This window comes from Nelusetta ayraudi, unplaced genomic scaffold, assembly GCF_046127955.1.
Source record: "Nelusetta ayraudi isolate G7.1 ecotype Tasmania unplaced genomic scaffold, CSIRO-AGI_Nayr_v1 ptg000074l, whole genome shotgun sequence".
NCBI classification, from domain to species: domain Eukaryota; kingdom Metazoa; phylum Chordata; class Actinopteri; order Tetraodontiformes; family Monacanthidae; genus Nelusetta; species Nelusetta ayraudi.
Window position 1 is genome coordinate 1,502,501 of NW_027466124.1, and position 21,707 is coordinate 1,524,207.

Genomic DNA, 21,707 nt, shown 5'->3' on the forward strand with positions numbered 1-21,707 from the left:
GTGGTGTGCGTGAACCCACTGAAAACACTTTCTGTCATTACCTCGAGGTTCATCACGTGCCCCGATCGCAGGAGAATCTTCAATTTATTTTTCTGTCCTGGCATTTTCACAGGGGAATAAGTTTGAAGCGGCAGGTCAAAGTTGTTATCGGCAGATGTTCGGGCTGTTTTTCTTCTTGACGTTTTTTCTCTTCTTCTTTTTTTCAGGCCAAACCACACTTAGCGTGGGCTCCGTCTGCAGCTTGACAGACTGGCTGCTGATGTCACGACCCTGATCCCAGGAAGCCTGCGGGCTGCTGCAGGGCGAAGGGACAGAGTGTCAGCACAGGTTTGTGCAGAGTGCTGTGAACATGAGGGAGGCGAGCGGGTGTGTGTGTGTGTGTGTGTGTGTGTGTGTGTGTGTGTGTGTGTGTGGGTACACTTGCTTTTATTTGTCTTTCGTGTGTCATCCTTTACTCCACCTGTCCCACAGTGTGCGCTGAAACAGACACAGTTCTGAAAATCGCCCTTTGTGATGTCACTTCCTTACTTCTCCCAGATTGTGAAAACACCATAATAACCACAATGTTGGTGCTGTTGGAGATGCTGCTGTGTTTCTGGCTCCTTCTGAACTTGGAGGAAGTCCAAGGCCTTTAGAAGGAGGTGAACAACACTGGGCTAAATATGCTAAAAGAAAATACGTTTCTGGTCCATTAATTGGACCAAAGCTTCGCTGCTGCAGTCGCGGGACTCCGTTAACAGAAGATGTGAAAATATGTCCAGCACGAAACCCACAAATCCAACAAAACCTCCTATTGGAACAGTTGCTCAGAACCAGAAAAATTGCGCCCAGACCACAATATTTTCCATGTTGGAGACTACAAGATGCAGAAGATTGATCTTCCCTCACTTAATACGCTTTAATAGTGTTCTTAGACCAATGTGGCGTGTCACAAAGACAAAGAGTCGTGGCTCTTTCAGAATTTGGAGCATAAAGAAAGAGTCCAACATCAGTTTTGCTTCCACTGCTCACCTGCAGTGAAAAAAAAAACCCAAACATGTTTCCTTCACTGCAGAAAATGCACACAAAAAAAAGGAGACAATGAGTGTTGAAGGCGGACACGAAGGCGGATGGAAACAGAAAAAGCTGAGGCACTCAGACACGCTCCATCATCGGCATTAATTGGATGGCGAGGGAGGAGAGGAAAACTTTGTTGCCATAAAAATCAAAATAAATAATTGCGAGGTGAAACTGCGGGAGGATGCATCCTCTGTCTGCTCGGCCATAAATCCCGGAATAATGACGTGCTTCCCCATAAATGACTAAACAAGGGGCCATTAAGGCACGCATGACTTCTCCTGATGTCTGCGCAGCAGATGTTAATAATTTTGCCGTAATGGAGACGAGGGGAGGGGGGGAGCAGGGGGGAGGCGAGGGGAGGAGGGAGGGAGGGTTTGCAACCGCTGAGGTTCTGTCATATCAAAGAAAATGTCAAACAAGGGTCAGCGCCACAGGGGGGAGGGGCTTAGCACCTGGAGCTGCGGAAGTCGGTGGATTGGAGTAGGCGGGACTTCCTCCCCCTCCTCCATCAGGTTGAAACTGGGTAAATACAGGGCTAGTGTCACTGATGCCAATACCAATACCGATATCTTTCACTTGAGGTGTCATGATCACTGAATAATTTTGTGATTTTGCCATCCATCCACTGATTTTCAACAGCCACCTCCTCCAGGGCTCTGCTGGAGCCCCTCCCAGCTGCCGTAGGGCGAAGGCAGGGTGACACCCTGGACAAGTGGCCAGTTCATCGCCCGGCCACACAGAGACTAACAGAGACAAACAACCATTTGTACTTATTTAGAGTTACCAATTCACCTCAAATGCATGTTTCTGGAGAGTGGGAGGAAGCCGGCGAACCTGGAGAGAAGCCACGCAGACGCAGTGAGAACATTCCGATTCTGCTTGAATCGAACCCACAACCTTCTTTGCTGTGAGGAGACAGACAGCGCTAACCACTCCGCCACCACCGTCGCCCTTATTTTGCCTTTAAAAGAATAAAAAAGGCATTTAAACATGTTTTTGTCAACAAACTACAGTACGTTGTTTTTCAAATGAAACCAATGCATCAATTGAACAATGTCAATAACGCAGCATGAGCTACCTTCCATCACACAGAGATTCTTTGTCGGTCCTTCACAACCCAGGAGGGAGAGAGAGAGAGAGAGAGAGAGAGAGAGAGGGAGAGAGAGAGAGAGAGAGAGAAACATCTCGGAGAGAAACTGCATTGAAAGTATCGACCTGATACCAATACTCACCTTGGCATCGATGCTATCGATCTTGCAATCTCCCCGCCCTAATTGAAGCTCAAGCGTCGATCTTATCAGCGCGGACGTGCCGTCTGCCGCCTCCGCCCGACCCCCCAGGCCGCGCTCTGCTCCCCTGAAACAGAATAAACAAGTAAATAAAAAGGAGGCGGGGCTTCTTATCTCGCCGAGACCTCTCCCACCTGCAGCGAGCGACTCTGGATTATCAGCCTATTAGATTCAAAGCGTTGCGTTAACCACCCCCCCGCCCCCCTCCCCACCGATCCGGATTGTTCCTTAAGGCTTCCGGGGTTCGGATCGTCTCCGTCTGTCAGATAACAAACATATCAGTCTCCTCTTCTTTGTCGCCTTCCCCTCCATTATCTCCTCCATCGGCTCCATTAAGCAGCCTGTCACTTTGTGTTTTCCTCGTCGCCGGCCGACTGAACTCCCGACAGCCGCCGCGGCTTCGTTTCACACCGGAGGTGAAACAAAAAAATAAAATAAAACAAAGGAAGAAGAAAAAAAAAAAAAAAAAGCAGGAGGCAGAGATGCGGAGATGTCGCTGATGTTCTTTATCGCCACCGTATTAATCGGCAACGTTACGCTTTGTTTATATTGCTTTTCACTCTGGCATTTTACGATCGCTGTTGTAATTAGAGCAGGTAGATTATTGGAGCGTGTTATGAGACTTTGCTGCTTTATCACCTGAAATAAATCCAGAATATTTATCTGCACTTTCCCCCCCCCACCCTTTTCTTCCCCCCGCCGCGCGCGCCAAAACAACATATTTCTCTTCAAATCTTCTAATTAGAGAACTTTGTAATGCTCCGCCCCCTCCTCCTCTTGCCCTCTCCGTACATTTTTGTTGGCACAGTTGAAGCGGCGCGTTGAGCTGAAATGCGAAAAACGTGACGTTTCTCGCAGCAAATGGCAGCCTCGGAAACTCAGGCGCAGTCAGTCGCTGCGGCGGCCTTGAAACTTTTCTCTCTCTCTCTCTCCCCTCTGGGCTCTGATCAAACGACGGGCGAGACAGTTTCACAAGCCGCAGAGGAACAACAACAACAACAACAAAAAAAAACAAAAAACCAAAAAAACCCACCCCCGATATACCTGCTTTATGACGCCTCTGTTTTTTTTCTTCTCAGGCCTTGCCAAGAAAATTAGAAAAAAAAACAAATAAATTAAGAGTTAAAACAGGAGGAGGAGGAGGAGGAGAGAAAAAAAAAACTGGCATAAACTAATGGCACATAAATTAATGGCTTTGATTCATTAGCTTGGAAATACAGACGAAAAAGACATTAAGTTCCAACCTTGATTTCTTTTAAGTGCATCATTCAGCAGCGTGCATTCATCCTGAAGGAGGCTTTCATCGGCGCTTCCTGCAGCTCTTTGGTCTGTTTCCCTGCAGCCGGCAGACAAATAAAGCTTTTACATTATTAATAACAATAATAGTTTTTATTATTTTTTAAAAAAAAACTAAACATCTGAGTTTCTTTTTAAACTTTTTTTTTCTTTTTTGCACGCCGTTATTCTCTCTTTTATCCCCAGCTCTCTATTAAAGACCCGCCTTGACCTGGAAATAATGGCATATTTTACATAACCGCCCTTTCAACACTTTTTGGAAGTGTTTTCTTTTTCTCGTGCCTCAACTGTTATAGAGTTGCACTACTTATTTATTTATTTTCCCCTCTCTTTCTCCTGCAAAATAAATCTGCCACCGTCGTCTTCAGCCCTGACAGCAATAAAGAAATAAAATAAAAAGACATAAAAGTCCGACGGAGCACCGTGATGAGACTCGTGCTGCAGTGTTGCAGTGCGAGTTGAAAAAAAAAAAAAAAAAAAAAAGTCATTTGATTTTTGATGCTTCATGTTTCAATCTTGCGTCAACGGTCTTTTCCTAGCGATAAACCAGGACGCTGCCATCCATCCCAGAACGTGTTTGTGGCGTTTTGATTAAAACACTCAGTCAGCGGCTGGGTTGAAGGAAAACGACTTGATGATGGCAGAGGTCAGAGTCCAGAGAAGTTTGGAGGCCTTGGAAAGGAAAAAAGGAAGTTGATGATGTCAGCGGGTCAGTGGCCACGCCTCCAGTCGGGTGTCGGCTCCAACTCTGTGGGCAAATCAAAAACAAAGCGAGACTTTTAGAAGGAGGCTGCAAACAGAGGGCTAATAAACTCTGTGTTTTCTAGAGAAACGCAAGGCCGTTGAACTGAAAGCACCTTGACATGACTTTATATTTACAGCCGCATCAACAACACGTATTAGTTTGGGCCTGAGGGACAAAAAAAAAAAAAAAAAAGTATTTAAAATAATAACAGCTGCAGAGAAAAACAATTTTTTTTTTTTTTTAGATAACTGCAAACAACAACAACCGTGTAAACATCGGCAAGTGCCGCAACCTTGAGAGGCTCCCGAGAAGCCGGAGAAGTTCTTCTTCTTCTCCTCCTCCTCCTCCTCCTCCTCCTCCTCCTCTTCCGCTGGGACTCGATATCGGGGCTGCGCATTAGACACTGATCTGTTTAATTACAGTCGGCGGCGCTCGCCATCTGTAGGAGCACCTCGCTGCCGAGTCCTGGCGACTTAAAGAATCCGCACGTATTGTCCTCCAAGGACTCGCTTAATTGAGTTCCGCCGCTTCCTCCGCTGACGTCAGCGCTGCTTTTTGCTTTTCTCTTTTTTTTTTTCTTTGCAACCACCTCGCTGGTGGTTCAACGAGCAGAACCTGAAATGAAGAAGAAGAAGGACAAAAAGAACCATCAGACTTGTCCGACAGACGTGGTCAGAGCGATGGGCGGCGAACCAGCAGCGAAGGCCCGGGGCCCGCGGAGCTCCGGGAGGCTGCGGCCACCCAGTGGCGGGTTATGGAAGTGGCGGGTTCGAGGCTCAATCCCAGCGATTCACTCGTGGGCCGAGTTGGCGCGTCGCTGCCACTGCAGCTTGGATAAAGAAAAGACACATGCAGCAGAATTCTGCCAGTCTTTGCTTTTCTCGCACACACACACACACACACACACACACGCACACACACACGCACCTTCCCAGCACACTGTCGATTCTGGTCCTCCTCCGTCACCCATTAATCCCTGCGTGTCGGATCCCAGCCAGGTAATTACTGTTTAAAAATATTTCATCCCATTCTTTTGCCACCTAAACGGAGGACGGGGGGGAAGGTGGGGGTGGTGGGGGTGGGGGGCTGGGGGGGGGAGTGCGGGTTTAGTGCAAATACACAAAAAAAAAACCCAACAAAACAAAGCAAAACAAAACAAATGGAGGGGAAGACAAACGGAAACAAAAGGCAACACCGTCTCCCAACAACGACAAAGAGCCGCTTTAAATGCGCCTTTTCCCTTTTTCTCCGGCTTTGTGCTTGCACAAGGTGTCAGGAGCTCTGCTCGTTGTGCTGCTGCAGCTGTTTCGTATTCAAATGCAGCCATCGCGACCGCGGGACGGCAAAGTTTGGCGACGCAGCTTCGCTCAGGAAACGGGGTTTGTCTGCGCAATAAGACAAAAACCCACGCAAAACCAAGCACCTTGGAAAGGAAGCAAACTGCGATAAAAAAACAAAAAAAAAACGGTTTGGTTTAAATTTGCAGGTGATTAGCTTGCAATTTTTTTTTTTGTGATATTTCCGTCGGGTTTTTTTTTGTTTTTTTTTTTTGCGTTGTTGTTTGTTTTATGCCGGTCTCATCCACTTGTTGCGGCCCATGAACCTTTGACTTTTCTCTGACCCTCGGCCGTGTTTGCCGACGGCGGCTAAGTGGACGTGATGCGGGATAACAGTGCCGAGGTCTGTGCTCGCCTCTCGCTGTGGCCTCCCAGATGATCCGCTGCAGCCAATCGGCAGCATGTGATGATCCGCCGTCCACCGGACAAGGCGCCGCTTTGTTTGAGTCATGGGATCTTCTCGGAGAGAGAAAGATAAACAAACGCGTTTCAAAAATCCACCTCCGCTGTGCACATTGAGTCCTGTTAGGAGCTTGAGTCAGATGTGCAAGCTAGCTAGCGGCTAGCGGCTGTTTGGTTTAGCGCTAAACGGCTTCACTTAAACTACCGTCGCCTGCTGGACATCTCTGGGCTGTCGGCTGTCCTGACGTTTTCTGATTTTGATTTTCGGTTCAAATTTAGCCCTCTGTTGACAGCCTTCCACAACCACAAGGAAAAAAACAACACAAAGAAAATTCACCTGTTGTAGTTGCCCCAAACTGTTATTTACAAGCAACAACTGGGTGAGAGCAAAAAAAAAAAAAAAAAAATCACTGTTAACATTAGAAATGTTATTTTATTTTAATTGTAAATTGTATTTACAGTTGTTCACAGCATATTTAGCCCTCTGTTTACAGCCTAATGCCTTACTGGACCTTGCGCGTGTTTGTGACACCAACAAGGGAGTGGGAGTGGCCAAGAACTTGCCAGGGGTGTGGCCTCCACTCTCTGGGAGTGGTACAAGCATCTTCTGTGATGTCACAAAGGGGTTGAAGAGGCAAACAGTACAGGGAGAGAGAGAGAGAGATGCTAATTATTGCCGGAAAACCCGGGCAGCAGAAGTGAATTTTACAACGCGAGACCTTTGGCGAGCAAACTGTCGTTCTCCTCCCTAACAGCGTGTGAACATATTATGAATATGTTTGAAAAGAAAAAAAGTCACGACGCCGATGACTTCCTATTGTTTCTCTCAACTATTCCAACATCTGGCGACGCCTCTCACCGCTGCTTCCCCGCCCCCGTTCGTCCCCCTCAGCAGCCACTCGTCCCCGCAGACGGTGAACTCGCTGCCGTCGGTAATAACGATGTCAAACGGCTCCTTCCTTCACGCCGCCGAGAGTTAAAACGTTGCTGTTGTGACACTTCCTGACTAAGAATAGAGGAGGAGAGGCGCGGGGTGCCTGCGGTGATGGATGGGTAATGCGCAGTGGGTGAGGAGGGGTGAGGCGGAGCCTCCCCTTCTGTCGGCTCACCGACCTGCAAACACGGGGGTGCGTTAAAGCTGCTGTTTTATTTAGCATGGCTCTTCAGTCTGTCTCCTCGGCTTCAACAGGAAGGTTAATAAATGTTTCCTCACTTCTGGTTGGATTTTCTAGAATTTCTTTTTTTTTTTTAACCCGCGCGGATGAAACTTGAGTCACTTCTCAAAGCTAACTTTTTGTTCAGGCCACAAATCCATCCTGGTCCGGCTCTTTTTTTTTTTTTTAGGTTGTTACATGCGTGTAGTATATAGATGTAGTACATACATATATGCACAGTAACCGTATCTTATTTGCCGGCATTGAAACGTACAAACTTTGAAATAAACTGCTGTCTGTGCTCAGCTAGCGTAGTTAGCCGATGGATTACTGCAGAAGCTAAGCCCAAAACCACTGCAACACCGGCGCCCCCATCAGAAATGGGGTGCCCAAACATTCCTCATCATCATTATACCTAAAAAGTAAAACAATCTCCTCCTGCAGGAGCACATTCGCTAGCTAGTAAAGACTAACATTAGCTAGCACGCTAGCAACTTCCAATGCAAAACCAGCTTTTGTTTTAAAAGGGAATTGGTGAAAGACATTATATTAAAGTGTGTTTTCACACTTTTCACTGCCCTCGCTGCACTGACAGACTTGAAATAATCCAGTGTTCAGTACAGACGTGTGCGACTTGAGACTCACCAGGAACTATCGCCTTATTTTTTTTTATTTTTTTTCCCCATTCACTGAAGACACTGTATTATTATTATTTTTTATAATCTGCCCGTTATTGTTTTCTTTGTAAAAGCAGAAATTAATATAAAATGCACGGGATGCTATTCAAGGCTTGGAGTAAACACGCGAGCATAATTAATGCAGTTCGCACACAGTTTCCTTCCTCACAGGTGTAATCTAAAAACAAAACAGCCTGGGCATAATTAGACAGTGAATCTGGACAAAAGAGACGTCTCCAGGCATATGGTGGGGGTCAGATGGAGAGGAAGAAATCTTGTCAAACAGCGGCGGAAATCTATTAACTCGCATACGTATGGATTTATAACAACAACTGGCAGAAGGAATGGTGAATAAGTTGCAGACGGGCGTTCCTATATAAGCATCAATAGTTAATTGAAGAAGCTGTCACACTCCCCGCGGCTGTCAACACAGTTTTATAAGCGTTGAAATTCGGTTTTATCAAATTAATGGTCTATTCAGCGGCGCCAGATTCTCCTGTAATCCATCTTCTGGGCCCGCCGCTGCTGTGCAAGGAACGCCGCACACAATTAAAACAACAAAAAAACACAACACGTGTGCTAAAGAAATAAAAATATTTTTTTGACTTGAAAAATCCAGCTCATTTATTTATTTATTTATTTTTTCCCCTTAAACATATTTCCTCAGGATCACTGCGCCGCACATGCTCGCTCAGGCGCTTTTCTCCGAGCCCGCGGGACAAACGCAGCGTTTCCCGTCTTGCATTTTTCATGCCTGGCGTCCACGAAGAGCGGCGGCGGAGTCAGCAAGAAGAGGTCGGCGCTGAGAAGCCCAGGTGTGCTGACAGGTTGATCTCTTCAGGCCGCCGCTCGCTCACCGGGGAAATCAACAGCGGAATACACAGTTTTTTTTTTTTTTGCATTAGCAGGTGGAGAAGAAGAAAAACCCCGTGCAAATGTGCACGGAGGAGCGAGAAAGATGCAAAATATTATCCTGGAATTTGTCAAAATACCGATGAAAGTTGCTAGAATATCAAAATACTTGGCTCAAAAAATTAAAAAATATTGGCTGGTGGGAACTGCACTTCCAAAAATCAACAGAGATGGCGGCGAAGAGACATAGATTGTCAGCTGACGCCGCAGGCTAAGGATGCTAGTGTGGAAGCTACACTAAGAGCTGCGCTAGCGGGATGCTTTTTTTAATGCGTTATATTAAGAAGGACGAGTTGTCAAATTGAAAAAAGTCAACTGAATTTTAACCAAACTATCGAGGGTTCGGGGGGAAACGTCAGAACCCTCGCGAACCGTTGTTCTCTTTTCTTTTCCCCCCACGCTTCTAAATCATTTCCCCTCCACTTTGAGTGAGCCATGAAATCAAAGCCAACAGTGCAGAGAAGCTTTGTCCCGCCCACTCCCGACGACGCCCAGTTTGCCTCCGTAGCACATCTGAAAGAGCATTGAAGTCCATGAGTTCATTGGTTAACTTTCCCACCGTGTGATTGGCTGCTTGGTTGTGAATCCAGAGTCGCTGGACCGGCTCCACGTCACCGTGTCGCAGGAGGTGGAGGATCTGATCTCAGCTCTGATTCGACGACCAGGAGATGCTGTATGGCTGTTTTAATTTGGAAGCTAGCTTGCCACGCTAACACATTCACACTTTGCTGCTCCACCCACTGCAGGCACAGGAACAGCACACAACAGAAGAGGCCAGTAAGTCATTGTTCCTTGAACACGTGGTACACGTGTGGCTTGTTTATGAAGACGTTTTTCATGTTGGATTTAAGTCTGCAAACCTTCCAAAGTGTTACTTCCAGCGCTGGATCCACTTTTCACAGCACACTGCCTGTCGTGATGTCACAAAGGGCCCTGCCACCTCTCCCAGGTTAGTGGCCACGCACCCCCCACCCCCATGCCAGATGTTAGCTCCACCCCCTGAGACCACTTGGATCTTGTCCAACTTTCTGCTTTAGAGCAACTTGTACCAAGCTTTGACCTTTGACCTTCCAAACCTGCGGATGGTCTATCAAGCCGGTTGAGCCCCCCCCTGTTTGCAGCAGGTGGCTGCAAACAGGGGGGGGGCTCAACATGCTGCCCCCCTGGAGGTTTTTGGATGATTGACGCCGTGAATCCACTCCGTAAAAGATCTGGAAGTCAGTCGTGGGGATTCTTCCCGTCCGAACACGTCGCATTTCCCAGCCACTGAACCGACGGACGCAATGAAAGAAAACTTTTTTTTTGCAAACCAAACTGGCGTAAGTTTCATCGATTCTGCAAACGGGGGGGGAGGGGGGGGGGAGAAAAGGATTCGCCGACAGACGTTTTTTTTTCTTGGAAGTTTGAAAAGTGAATAATTGCCTCGTCACCGACGTTCTTCTCTAATAGGAGCTGACGAGTTTTGAAAAAAAAAAAAAAAAAAAAGAACACAAAGAGAAGAGAAGAAGGAAAAAAAGAAAAAGGGGGGGGGGGAGAGAAACTCTGGAACAGACAGTGGCCAAATCAGAGGATAGCGGCGGGGAGAAAGCGAGCGATAGATGATGAGCGTTTGAACCGGGTAATTGCTTGGCCACTCGGTAGGCAGCGGAACAGAGGACCTACGGAGTGCGGTGTGTGTTTCCCGGTCCCACTGCGCCGCCTCGCACGCTACAAAGGCGGAGGATGAACTTCAGAGGGTTTTAATGCCTGAAGAGAAGAATATGGACATTAAATTATCAGGGGGAAACAGCAGGGTGTGAAGAAAGAGCCTTCCAAAGCCGGCGAGAGCGCAGGGAGGAGAGCGAGAGAGAGGGAGAGGGAGAGAGAGAGTGAGAGGGAGAGAGGGAGGGAGAGAGAGAGAGAGAGAGAGAGAGAGGGAGAGAGAGAGAGAGAAAGAGAGAAAAAGCTACACGCAGTTTCGCTTCTGACACGGAAACCTGGCCAAATTCACTGCCGCCTTTCTACTGCGAGCGTCACACTGATACTCGGCAACGTCGGCCTTGTGTGTGCACGCACGCACGTGCGCATGAATATACATACGGCGCGTGCACGTGTACGCACGCATGCTTTGGTTTGTTAATCAGAACTTAAAGCGGTAAAGCCGCCGCCGCCGCCGCCGCCGCCTCCGCCGGCACCACAAAAAGGGAGGAAGGAAGGAAGGGAGGGAGGAAGGGAGGGAGGGAAAAAAAAAAAAGAGGAAAAATTTCAACATACGTTAAAGACTCATGGAGAATAATGTTTGGCAAGACGTTTTCGCTGCGTCCAAGAGATTAATGTGCTGGACAGCGTGCGGCTCCAAACACATGTGTTGGGTTTTGTTCTGTTTTCCGTCCCGGCGGGCCTGAGAACCAACCGGGGCTTTCGGCTCCTTGGCGGTGAAAATACGTTGCGTTTCCTCCACGCTTGGTGGCCAGAGTGGCGGGAAAAGAAATAAATTCCTGCCTTGACGCCTTCCTTGACTTCCTTCTAAGAAAAAAAAAAAAAAAAAAAAGAAAGAAAAAGAAGAGAGGAAGAAAAGGACAAAAAAAAACAACTCAGATAAACGCGGCAGTCGCTGGGATTTTTTTTTCTTCTTCCTCTAAAGTTTTTCTGCAGGGAAACAAACGTTTGTGGTGGAGGCCCCTGAGGGTTCCTGTGGAAGGTTTGAGAAAGCGGCAAATGCAAACAAGTGTGTGTGTGTGTGTGTGTGTGTGTGTGTGTGTGTGTGTGTGTGTGAGTGTCACAATGTGAAGTAAAAGACAAAAGCTAAATGAAAAGAATCTCTAAGGAGACTCGGAGCTCAACACACAAGCACACACACACACACGTGCGCGCGCACACACACACACACCTTATTAATCTTTAATATCTCCACTTCCTACAGCCCCCCCCGCCCCCCACCACCCACCTACCCCCCCCCCTCAGTTTATCTCCTCTGAAGCAATCACACCCAGGAGGACGGAGCACGGAGGACATGCTCCTGCTACCTACAGCAATAATATATCATTACGTACTTAACATATAGCAGCTACGCAAACAGCCTTTATTGCTACTGCAGGGCGAGAGAGAGAGAGAGAGAGAGAGAGAGAGAGAGAGAGAGAGAGAGAGAGAGAGAGGGAGAGCTATTTATAAACAGTGGCGTGTCACTTCCTCCCACCTGAGCCGCTGCTTCCTGATCTCAGCTCGACTGACTTGTTTTCTGCTCTCCTGGGCCTGAAAATATGAAAGAAAAAAAAAAAAAAAGAAAGAAAATACAAATTTGTGTTCACTGCTTGACTCTGTGGCCTGACGGTTTGTCCAGGTTGGCCTTTCTTTCTTTCTTTCTTTCTTTTTTTTTTTTTTTGATCAGTCAGTAGCCTGACGTTGACATTAGGGGGTGCTGGAATACTTCAGAGTTGACAGAAGGGACGCTGGATTTTTTTTTTGTGAAAAATATATTTTTTTTTTTCAAATGTGTTCAAATCTCCAGTTTAACTTGTTTTATGATTGATTTCATGTTTGATGCCAATAAGGATATGTGAGAGAAATGTGCGGGACAATACTGCAAGTTAAATGACGCACAGATTGCCACAAAAAAGTTTTTTTTTCTCCTTAAGAAAAAAAAAAAAAAAAAAAAAAAAATTCTTTTGACTTTAAAAAAAAAAAGTTGTTTTTTTTCCCATCTTGGTTTCTAACAAGAAAAAAAAAAAATCAAACACGCTCAGCCTAATTTTTATTATCCATCTATTGATGCTCATATACTAGATTTAGAAGAAAAAGGGTAAAAAAAAACAATCAAACCGCCTCTGCATTATTATCTGCATCTTACTCTTAGAGTTCGACTCATGAATAACTTAAAGGAACCCCCCCCCCCCTTGTTTATTTATATATACATATGTATAAAATATCATTTATTCTAAGAGGCTCTATAAATCAAGAGTCTTCCCAGAGAATAACAGATAAGTGAGGTTACTGTGTGACGGGGCCAGCTGCTGCTAATAATTTAATGGCGTTTTACAGGCGCCATAAAGACGACAAACAGATGTGGCATTAAGGATTATAAAGTTGCTAAAACTTTTAACAAGTGGCATCTCCCCCCCCCCCCCCCCCCTTGTTCTTCTTCTTGTTCTTCTTCTCTGTCGCTACTCAGCGGCGGCTGCACAACAGCACAACCCGGCAGAATAAAGGGGGAATATACACATCCTTCAATTCCAGAGCTATCAATCACCCGCGTGTTATTCCCCCGGGAGCGTCTTTACATGCATATTTATCAGCTCAACATGCTAATTCCCGCCGCTATACGCCCGCCAGGCACGTCTCCAGGCGTGTTTATGACTCGTAATTGTTGATATGCTTTGATATATTTCCTCCCCGACTAAGACATCATTTGGTTTCTGCGGTCGAAAGTCAATGAGGCACAGTGACCCGGGCTTTCAATTCAAATTTAAAGTTCAATATCTATTATCCGCTCCTGCGGCAGCAGAGAGCCGGCGAGGCGGATTCCTGCTCCTCCTCCTCCTCCTCCTCCTCCTCCTCCTGCTCTTCCTCCTCCTCCTCCTCCTCCTCCGAGCTCTGCCGTGCAGCACTTATCAGCGGCGGAGCTCATCTCAAGGTTAGCTAATTGATTTGAGAGGGAAAAAAAGAGAAAAAGAAGAGGAAGAAATGAAGGGAAATTGAATGATTATCAAGTTGGCGGAGCGGGGAGGGGCGGGAGGGGGGGGGGGGGATTGGGGGGGGTTGCGAGTCGCACACCTCCGGCTGGCTGGGTGAAGTCAATGAAACGCGTGTTTGTTGTCAAACTTCCGTAAGTTGGACGAGGCTCACAGGAAGTTGTGAACAAGTTTGTCATCCGGTGCCAAAGGAACTAATTGTGGAGAGAAACTTCCAACCCACCACCCACCACCCACCACCACCACCACCAATGTGTGCGTCGTGCACACACCTGTGCTTGTGCCATATTGTTGTGGCTCGGCTCACACAACTTTTGTCGGTGCACATTTACATGGCTGAGGAAGCGGCGGCGCAGTTTGTGGCAGATGAAGCGTTTCAGCATAAATTCAGCGACAACGAGTGGGAGCTCGCTCGCTCTCTCTCTCTCTCTCTCTCTCTCTCTCCCTCTGTTTTTTTTATTTTTCTTCTTGTACTTCTTTATCTTCCTTCCAGTCCCGGCTCCTCGCTCCCGCAGACACCTGCCGACGAGCGCAGGAACCTCGGGGGAACCAACATCTGAGAAATGCAATTTGAGCGTTTGAGCGCCACAAAGGGAAGACAAACAATGCTGGAAGAACGAGGGGACAAACACGCCGCCGATTCCGCGCTGGACAAACATGTCGGCGATGCAGACGGCCTCGCCTCCGCCGCCGCCGCCGCTCGCAGGTGCGAGAAATTCAAGGACAAACTTGATTTTTTTTTTTTTTTTTTCTCGAGGGTTTGTTTTTTTTTGGGGGGGGGGGGCGTTTGTTTGCTCTCTGTGTTTGTCCCACTATTGTCAAACAGTTCCTCCCTCCTCCTCCGGGGGACGCCGCTCATTAAAAAAAAACGACGGCTGCTCCCCGGGAAATTTCAGGAAAATGGAAAACTCTTGGAAAAAAAACAGCGGGAAGGTCGACGGGCCGAGTTGTTAGAGCTTTAATTCTGTGTTCCTGGACCGGGAGACGCTCAAAGATCCATTCAAGGATGCTTCATCGGGCCCACTGCAGCTGTGCAGGCGCACGATGCAACGCATCATACGTTGCACTACAACGAGGCACTTTGCGATACAATGTAACACATCGGGAATATCAGAGCACACAGGGAGACGCGACGCGGTGCCACTCGACAAGCGAACTGAATGCGATGCGACACGATGCGTCTCAATACAAAGTGTCAGAGAGACGAGACGATGCGCCAAAAGACAATGCAATACTTTCCGGTGGAATATGATAAATGCATTACCAAAACAAGGCGGCAGTGGTTCTCCACGTCCAAACTCAATGACTCCATGAAGGAACTGAACAGGAAGTCAGTGGAGTGGAGCCACCCGACACGTCGCCTCAGAGACACCGCTCAATGCAACACGTTCAGCATTCACCTCCATTTCTCTCTGGAATGTGTGTTTTAATTGCCGTTGCGGTTGTAATGTAAGGTGTTTGTTTTGGAAAAATACAACAAATGTTTTGTTTTGTTGTTGTTTTTTTTGAAGTTTCTCCGCTTGCAACTGCACTTTTGTGTGTGTGTGGAGTTCCTGAGGGTCACCTGCAAGTTTCACCTCCACCATTTTGAAGGTTGCAGTTTGCTCTTGAGGTGACAAAACAAAGGCACCCGATTGGCTGAGGCATGACGAGCAGTTCAGCTCATCGAGTTAAAGGTCCGAGGCTCGGACGACTTCGAAATTGATTTGGATTTGAATTTAAATGTCCAGTGTGTAAAAATTCTGCCATTTGGTGGTCCGATTTTAAACTGCAGGGCCCATTGGCTCGCCCTCCCTCTCCCAAGCCTGCCAGTGAACTACCGTGGCCCGGATACCTCGTCCACCACCTCCGTCCCTGGGTTCGTTCGAGGACGCCAGCGCTCAGCAGGAGCAGGACGGAAAAGTTTGAGCCCGCCGAGTCGGCGCTTTAGCTCGCCGCTCCGGTGCGTCGCCGTCCGTTTGTTCCGAGCCAAGCGCTGGCGGCAAGCGGACGAATAAAAGGCCTTTTCAGACAATTTATTCAAGAGGTTGAAAGAAAAGAAAAGAAAAAAAATAAATAAATAAAGGATTGTGTCCCGGTCAGCGCGTGGGCGGAGAGTCGCAACACTGTCAGCGGCTCACAACAAGACAAATAAGTGGCTGTCGGCGCAGAAATGACTTAGCGTGATGGAGTGCACGGCCGACGCAGGTGCACGAAAAATGAGGGGGAGGGGGAGGCAGCGGAAAAATGAATTATTAATGACACATTTAAGTATTATAACAGAGAATCAATGAGCATACCTGGTGTAATTAACATGCACAATGTTTTCCATAATCCGGCGCCGTATAATTACGCCTCTCTATTCCACAACACGTTAGCATTAGCTTTTCTGAAGCGCACAACACCTGTTTGTTTGGTTTGTTCTCAGCTTGTTTTTTTTTTTTTTGATAGTTTTATTTTTCCCATCACTCCACCACTTCAACAGCCACCCCCCTCCCTCTTACCATAATGATAACCAGGCTGTGAAACATTATTTCGCTCTGCTCCGACGCCGGACGTGGACTTTTCTTTTTGAAGCTGGACCTTAAGCAAAAAAAAAAAAAAAAAGAAATCAAAAAAAAAAAGAAAAAACAAAAATCAAAACCAACAGCTCGAGGGAGCCGAACCGCGCTTGCTAATTTGGCCGTTTTTGTTGAAGAAAACCCGGTTTACACAGCAGTCTGACCACAAGAGGAGGAGGAGAAGGAGGGAAAAATATATTTATTTTTTAAAGCTAAAACAAACACTCGCAGAAAAAAAAAAAAAAAAAAAAAAGCCCCCGCCACAGCTTCCTTCCTTCAGTCCCCTCGGCGCTGCTTCCTGCCGCCCGATCAAAGACGCTCCAGCAGCAAAAGGCGGCATTTTTTTTTTTTTTTTATGCGCCGCCACTGCGGCTTTTTATCTGCCGACTACTGTAACATGTCCACTAATCACTGATTACCACCGTCTGTTTGCGCTGTGACCAGGGGGCAGCGTACAAGATTTCCCATCATTCCTGAAGGATGCTGGGTAACAGCTTGAGCGGAATCCAGCCCGGGACTGGGGATTTTTTTTTTTTTTTTTTTTTTGGCAAGTCAAACTTTATCAGCACAAACATGCACAAAATGAAAACAAACACAACCCAGACTGCTAATTACCATCCGCTTGGACCTCTGTCCTTCCATTTCTCCCACCGCAGACACAAAATGGCCGACCTTGTTGTGCACTGTCCTTAATATTTGATTTATTTATTATACATACTGAGCAGGAGGAGGAGGAATAGGAGCAGGAGGACGGCGGGAAGCCGCTCCCGGCGTCCGAGGTGCGAAACCCCCGGCTCGTCGGGACAATGTGGCTAATTTTTCAAACCATATTATTTTTTCGCGGTGCAAAGTTATAAATTACACGAGTGACACCAGCCTGGTATCTTCTGGGCCATGTGGCCTGAACTGACGCCAAATCCTGTGCCACTAATTTTTACTAATTGCCTGAGCCCGGCCAACACTTTCCATTGGTGTGGCGCCGACAGTGTCACAGGAAGCTAATGAGAGCTAAATAATGTATGTGAACCTCTCTAATTGCTTCATTTCTCATTTTGCTTACCAATCCTCGTATCATGTTCAGGGCTGCCAATTTTTTTTTTTGTATGTGTGTGTGTGTGTGTGTGTGTGTGTGTGTGTGTGTGTGTGTGTGTGTTTGTTTTGTTTTCCTTTCCCCTCTCCTTCCAATCCCCCCTCCCAACCCCCACCCCCACTGATGACTCCAACAGTGCAGTTAATACTAATAACTCGCTGCTGCAGCCTTCCACAAAAGGGCACAGACAGATGCACGCACACACACACACACACACACACACACACACACACGCAGACACACACGCAGCTTTTGCAGCATTAAAGTGCATCAACGGCGAGAGAGAGAGAGGGAGTGAGAGAGAGACAGAGAGACAGAGAGAGAGACAGAGAGAGAGAGAGAGACAGAGAGAGAGAGAGAGGGAGTGAGAGAGAGTGAGAGAGAGAGAGAGAGAGAGAGAGGGACAGAGAGAGAGAGTGAGGGAGAGAGAGAGAGAGACAGAGAGAGAGAGAGAGAGAGAGGGAGAGAGAGAGAGAGAGAGAGAGAGAGGGACAGAGAGAGAGAGTGAGGGAGAGAGAGAGATAGAAAAGACACGTCCGCCGTGTGTTTCCTCACCTATATTATTATTTCTGCCATAATCGGCAGTGGGAACATCCAGGCAGAATAACTGCGAGCTGGGCCTCTCTCCGGGTAAACATTGCATTATCTTGGACGCGCTCACTGATGCATACAGCATCATCAGGTAAAGACGGCGCGTGCCAGCAGCAGCACGCCACCTGGGGCTGCCGCTCTTGCCCGGCGCCGCTTATTTTCCCGCATCCGTCCGTCCGTCCGTCCGTCCGTCCGACCGTCGGCGTGCATTGTGTTGCTTGTGTCTCCTTGTGTGTGTGTGTGTGTGTGTGTGTGTGTGCCTGCCTGCCTGCCTGGCTGGCTGGCTTCCCGCCGCAGCCCCCCCGCCTGCTGGCCACCCCCCCCCCCCTCCCAGCCCCGTCAACGGGGGGAAGCTGTAATTTAGCAGCAAATCTGATCATCCAAATAGCTGAATATTTAAATATTTAATGCTATTAAAGCGGCGGGTCGAGCAAGAATACATAAATATGTATTTCTATGGAGTGAATAAAAGGCAGCGTTATTTATTGACCCCCCTCCCCCCTCCCCCCCCCGCCCCCCGCCGACACACACACACACAGCAGTTCCCCATGTAAAATAAACTACCCTGAATTATTGACTGATAATTTATCATAATCCACGTCAGTGTAAAGCAGATTAGGGCACCGCAGGGTTTGGCCCTCTGCTGGTCACCCGGGTGAAGGGCAGGGCAGCCGTGTGACTCATATGCGTGTATTTATAAATGTAACAATATTTGTACAGTCTGCAGGCCAACATCTTGGCTCGTAGCCTTGGCTGCTAACAAACAACAAACTATTGCACTCTGTGTGCCGGGATAATGATGCTAGCAGCAACAGCAGCAACAGTGGCTAACGACCATTCTGCAGGGTCAATGGGACCGACCGCTACTTTGTTGCATTGCCCTCATGGCTAGGATCGGACAAAAGCAGGTTCGTCTCACCAACCACACTCGAGGGTGCGGTCGCTCACTCGGGAGAGGCGGGCCCTTTGTGACATCGCAGAGGGCTCAATATCCAGAGATGAGGTTAAGGATGGACGTCCCTGTCCGGGAAGTTAACTGACTGTCAAGGTGTATTTCACACGAATATGAGACCTTCAAGTTATAATTTTGTCCCCCGTTCCATAGAAAACAAGCGACTGCACTGTGCTGCAAGATCAGAAGGAGGTGAGTTTTTTTTTTTTTTCTCTATCTGAACAAAAAGTGAAGTTAGTGTGGTCACCATCCGAATGGAAGCAAAATCAGCGCAGGCTTATTGCTTTTGGAAATATGTGCATTTAAGGTGAAGCTGCAAAGACACACAAGTGACTGTCAACACAAGACGAGGTGATCGCTTCATTTCATTTCCTGTCAAGGATTAATAAAGTACATCGAATCAAATCAAATCAAATCAAAAAGGAACGTGGTCCTGATCAAATCCAGCACCACTCAGTCCTCTGGACTCGGACGTGCCAGTGTGTGTCTTTTGTGCGGGCAGGTGCAGGACACCCGTCCAGAGCGTCTCCCGTCTCCCGCCACCCAGACAAAGACGTCGCCGCCACTTTTCACGCTGTCAAGATGTTTATTTCCAGCCCACAGCAGCTATGAAAACCACCTGCAGCTGCGTCCTCCTCGCTGTCTGTCTCCAATGTGAAGTGAGGTGCACACCTCCACGTCAAGCGCAGGTGCTGCACCCCCCCCCCCCACCCCCCTCCCCCGAGAGTCTGTAAAGAGCCCGCCCCTCTCTCGACCACATCCACCTGCCACAAACAATGTCACTGATCCAACGTGCCACTCAGCAAGTCTGAGAAAAGCCAAAATGTGGGTTGATGACACACTTATCTTTCTAGAACAAACACAACAATGACCCTTTTTCTCCCCCTCAATTATCTAAAGGCCCAGTGTGCTACATTTACAGCTTCAAAGATGAAATACAATGCTTATTTTTGTGTTTTGTTTGCTGTGTTTTCACTGACAATCAAACTTTGATATTCACGCAAAGAGCAAACCCACTCGTGGTGGTTTCTCCCGGACACTGAAGTTAGAAATGTGGACATCAGAGAACAGACGAGGATAAATAAGTGACACTGGCTGCAGTACGCTTCCTGACCATTGGGTGGTATCAAATCCAACACACTGGCAGACGCCAGCGCAGGGTTGCGGTGGCACATGCGCACACGCTTTGTCCAGTTAAACTCCGACTAAGGCGTATAAATGGCAGAGAAATTCTAATTCCAATCGCATTACCTGGGCGTCTCAATCGCAGATCAGCGATTCCAACCGGAGTCCTCCAACTCCGATCTTGGTCGCATTTCGGACTTCAGTGGTCCGATCACAATCGGACCGAGGCAATGATTGGATTTTCTCGAGTGTCGTGGAAACGTACCGCCTGTGAAAAGGCTATCTTATCTTTACATCCCGCGCTAGGCTAATCAATAGCATTACCATTCTCGCTATCACAAGTTAGCAAAACTGTGATTTTAAAGTAGGAAAAACTACACGGTGTTGCTTCAGAGGCGAAGCACCTTTTCTCCTCCGGCACGGAACAAAAGGGAGGATGGGGGATAAATAAAGATTAATTAATTGATTGACTGATGAAAAGAAGCTTTGGCACATTAGACAAACAAAAGTCTGCAGAATCGGGATTATTTATGCACAACGCGAGAGAAGAATAAGAAAAAGCAGAGAAAAAGAGATATCTAAAAATACAAAAAAATCTCCCTCTTATTATCCATTAATGACGGCGTGGTACAGTCGTCGTCGCCTCTTAATGCAAAGCGCCAAACAGGATGTCACTGGCAGGGGAGGCGACGCCGCATCCCTTAATAGGATTGCGGCTGTACGGCAAATTGCGGAGCCAAAATATCCTGCTTTTATGGGGACAAATATAGCGCGGTGGAGAGCGGCAGCGATCACAAAATAGTCAATGGGATTAACCGGAGCATAAACTAAACGCTCCTTGATGTGTCATCGATAAAAGGATTTTTGATTATTCGTCGGCGTGAAAAAAAGCGAAAAAAAAAACAAAAAAAAAAACCCCAACGCGTGGAGAGATTGTCATGCCGTCATTGTATTACTGTATCCCGCCTTTATCTCGTCTGTCAATCTAGCAGCATTAGCATCCGGGGCTGCGCTGTTTATCACCCACGCCTGGTGCGTGTGTGTGTGTGTGTGTGCGTGTGTGTGTGTATGTCTTTAAAGGATTTAACACACAGTCTGAATCAAGAGTTAAAATAAAAAGGGAAACGCACACAAACACACAAACACACACACACACACACACTCAGACACAGATTACCTCATAGCCTCGGGGGTCAACGTTCTGTTAATAAATGGTGAACTTCCACAAATTCTTCACGGCTGGAGACACAATGTCATCTCCGATTAATCCATCCGCAATCAGCCCGCTCACCACTTTGACACTTTGCGCATTAAGACGGGAGCGTGAATCATTTTATTGGCAAACAACGGAAAACAGACAAAGAACAACATCAACTACAAACAACAAACAACACACATCAATTGGCGGATACATTTTCACCCCAGCAGGAAATAGACAATGTTAGAATTTATTAGCTGAGGCTGGTACGAGTGGCCTTGTTTACAAAGTTACACCGGCAACGGGTGAAAAGTGGATTAATGAGGATTTATTATTATTATTTTTTTTTGCAGATGAAAGCAGGTGGAGTATTTTTTTTTTTTGTGTGTGTGTTAACAAAGAAACGAGAAAACACAAAGTTCGACTTGCAGCTGTTTTTTCTTCTTCTTTTTTTTTTTTTTTAAAACACATTGTTCATTGTTTTATCGAACGTGCCATCTTTACTTTTTTCAGTTGCCCGCTCACGTCCAGCTTGATTCCGCCTACAGGCAGCTGTTTAAGCTGCAGGCTAATCTACTTTGCATAAAAAAGGAACACAAAGTTAGCGACTGCAGCCAACACAAGAGAAGTCATCAGATTGTATTTTTTTTTTTCACGACCGAGAGATCTTACG